Source organism: Solanum lycopersicum, chromosome 10 (assembly GCF_036512215.1).
Source record: "Solanum lycopersicum chromosome 10, SLM_r2.1".
Classification (NCBI taxonomy): domain Eukaryota; kingdom Viridiplantae; phylum Streptophyta; class Magnoliopsida; order Solanales; family Solanaceae; genus Solanum; species Solanum lycopersicum.
The window spans coordinates 60,084,597-60,088,339 of NC_090809.1; the positions used below are offsets into that span (position 1 = coordinate 60,084,597).

At 26.4% G+C, this 3,743-nt stretch overlaps 1 long non-coding RNA gene across 1 annotated transcript; it reads left to right on the top strand.

Annotated features, from left to right (window-relative positions):
• Positions 1 to 469: 469 nt before the first annotated feature.
• Positions 470 to 2,228, top strand: LOC101254651 (uncharacterized). Its single transcript, XR_011211917.1, has 2 exons — positions 470 to 973; positions 1,518 to 2,228. It is a non-coding gene; the product is annotated as an uncharacterized lncRNA (long non-coding RNA).
• Positions 2,229 to 3,743: the final 1,515 nt, after the last annotated feature.

Genomic DNA, 3,743 nt, shown 5'->3' on the forward strand with positions numbered 1-3,743 from the left:
TAGAATATGGTCACCAAATTCTACCAAGCTAACAAAATAATAAGAAATAAAACACATTCTCTAGAAGTGGACTAATTTATATTAATTAATCCAATAGATCGTCTAGAAGATGCACATGACTATATTCAACACATTATTATATGGTATTAAAAAAAGACATTACTATATACTCCCAATTCAAAATAATAATGTGGGCGAATAACAACATAATTTTTACGCAAAATCAAAATCTTGAAATAACATATTCAAGATTATAGATTTATCACGATATATATTTAAAATCATAAATTTAAAAGATAATTAATTTATAATATATTAAAAAATTATAAATTTTAATAATTTTTTTATATAATTTAATATCTAATCAAACATCGTCAAAAATATTATAACGTACGAAAACAAGTTTTCTTGCTATAGTTGTCCTCCTTCTGCAACTATATAAAAAGCATAAGTTTCAAGAAAATATTATTTGCTTTTCTCTTTTATAACTCTCATGTACCTAATATATTATTCCCTCTTATATTTCTCATGAATTTTGGATTTGTTTTAGGTTTTTATTGCTGGGATTGGGGTTTTTTAACCGCCCTTCTATTATTCTCCACTTCATTATAACTAGTCGTCATATCATCTTTTTTTCATTTATTAAAATATCTTTATTTACTTTTCAGTAATTCGAAAACATAATAACCTTAGTGTTTACTATCTGAGCAAAAACGTAATATTTCGAATGGGGGAATTAGAGGATGAATGTGAAAGGAATTTGTTAGAGTATGTAAGGAAGGCATCAACACCACCATTCTTGCTAAAAACATACATGTTGGTGGAGGATCCGGCGACGGACGACGTCATTTCTTGGAATTCCGATGGATCGGCGTTTATAGTCCGGCAACCGGCGGAGTTTGCTAGAGATTTGCTTCCAACACTTTTCAAACATAGCAACTTTTCTAGCTTTGTCCGGCAGCTTAATACCTATGTATGTTTACTACTCTACCCTCTCCTAAACAAAATTTAACGTGTCGATATTTTACACTATCAGATCACTTATAAGATTATTATTTTATTTACATATTAGATAAAGAGAATGAAAATAAATATGGATCTTCATAAATATTAATAACAGATAACTTATCTTATTTTTCTAATTAAAAAAATGTTACATGTGAATATATTTTACTTTAAATGTTAATCGATCTTTCTTAAAAAAAAATGATTAGTTTAAGATATATATACTTTGTGTCTTTCATGCATAATGAATTATTGATGTTGCTATATTTGTGATTCGATTGATTTAGAAAACCATAGTATATAAGGACAAAATTAACTACAATATAAGATGATAGCATTTCTTTTATATACATCGTTAGTATTAATAAAAAAAATATTAATAATAAATCAAGTTTGAGACTAATAACATACGATATTTTTTGGCCTAGAATTATATGTCTTTAATTTTGTTGAGTATAGTTCTTGTGATTCATTGATCAATTTAATCCTAAATTATTTCATGTGTTGACTAGGGTTTTCGTAAAATTACAACAAATCAGTGGGAATTCAGCAACGATTTATTTCGCAAGGGAGATAAAGATTTACTATGTGATATTCGTCGAAAAAAAGCAAGGACAAACAAACAACAACCTAACAAAAACATCAGGAAAGAAAGTGAAGATGAAGATCAAAAGTCATCATCTTCAACTTATAATTCTTCATCATCATTTGAGTACAATAGCCTTGTTGATGAGAATAAAAGGCTCAAAATGGAAAATGGAGAACTAAGCTATGAGCTTTCACTAGTAAATAAGAAATGCAAAGACCTTATTGATCTAGTGGCCATTTTGTCAAAAAAATCAAAAGAAGAAGAAAAAAAAGAAGGGCAAAAAGGTAAAAGGCCAATGTTGTTTGGAGTGAGGCTAGAAGTTGAAGAAGAAATAGAAAGGAAGAGAAAAAGAGTTGAGTTTAATGAAATTGCTAGTCTTTTTCTCTCTCAAACTATGCAAATAAAAATAGGAAAAGAAGACATATATTACCGTACCATTGAATAGAGTTATTGGATATTTATGATGAAGTGAACACAAGTTAGTTCAAACATTTGAAAAATTGATTTATATGTATTTCATTGCAAGAGTAAACTTAATTATATATCGATAGTATAAACATTATCAATAAGGATGTAAAACAACACTTGTTTAATCAATTTATAAAATTAATGAATAGTTTATCATTTTTTTAAATCTATTTTATTGTTACTATTAAATACTAATCATTTTTTAATATTTAAATAACATATTATCTACTATACTTTAAATGGTATGTTAAATAAATAATGAAAATGATTATTCGATTACTTCGATAGAAAAATTAATATGCAAAAGAAAAAAGGGAGGTGACAAGAAACTGGCCATGTTTAAAGTATGACATAGATGATGGATATGGTTACTTTAGTTTTAAGTAATAATACTAATATATAATTGAAGTACTAATTAGTAATTATGTTCATATAATTTTCTCATTAAATAAAATGCACTTTTCAAAATTATATTAAAGAGATGGAAGTTTGAATAATTATATATAGATTGAGTGACTTTCTGAGGAAAGAGTGGATAGTTGAGTGACTTTTGAGTTAAAATTCAAAGTTGAGTGACTTTCTGAGAAAAAAGTGCACAGTTAAGTCAGTTTTGAGTGAAAATTGAAAGTCTGAGAGAATAGTGCATAGTTAAGTGACCATATGAGGTATTAACTCCTTTAAAAGTGTATTTCGAAAATAACTTTTTTTAATTTTTTATGATACAAGAGTAATTCTATATCTTATCGAACTTGATAACTTATTGTAAGAGTGTCAATCAACATGTTATTTAGTGACCATGCAAATATATGGTGCTTCATTTCAATTATTTTGTTTGTATTATAGTCATATATATAATTGGATTTTAGTCATTTTTAATTAACTTAATTATTTTTTTATGAACTTGAACTATATATGCACTATAATGAGTGTGCTATCATAAGAATGAGTTCCGTTGAATTTATAACTTTTGATTTAGAGTATAAAATTTAATAAAATTAGGGAATATTTATAAAATCTTCATTAATTTAGTTTGAAAATTTACTTTAGCATTTAAATTTTAACATTTTTGAAATGAATTAAAAATTATCCTAAAGGATGACATGGCAAAGAGAGTGAGTTCATTCTCCTAATAGCGTGTGAAAGAGTTAAAAACAATTATTATAAAATCATATAAATAACATATTTTTATTATATATAATAAATATTTTATATATTATTTTCTTAATATATTAACTTATATTAAAATATATGAATAATTTTATCGGTCCATAAAAACTTTAACTTTTATTCTCTTTATTTTATTGCTTCCCCATTGAAGCATTATTTTTTCCTCCATCTTAACCTTTATCTGATTATTGACGTCAATTTCATATATATAAATTTTATCGATTTTCACCGGAGCGAAAAAACTTGCTAGTTTATCGAACTTTGCTGAGGTAGAATCAGTGATTTTTTTTATTTTGATTTTTTCAAAGACGAAGATAGTGACGGTAGATTCTTTATTTCTCCGGTGTTGGAGTTTTACCAAATAAGACGCGAAAGAAAGAGAAACGGGCCTATTCTTGTTGTTTTATTGCTCCGTCTAAGAGCTTCGAAGCTCACTATTAATGGTGTTTTAAGGAAGAAAGTGATGGCGAAGTGGTGATTCGGTTGTTTGTTGGTGTTTTAGAGATTCTAGTAA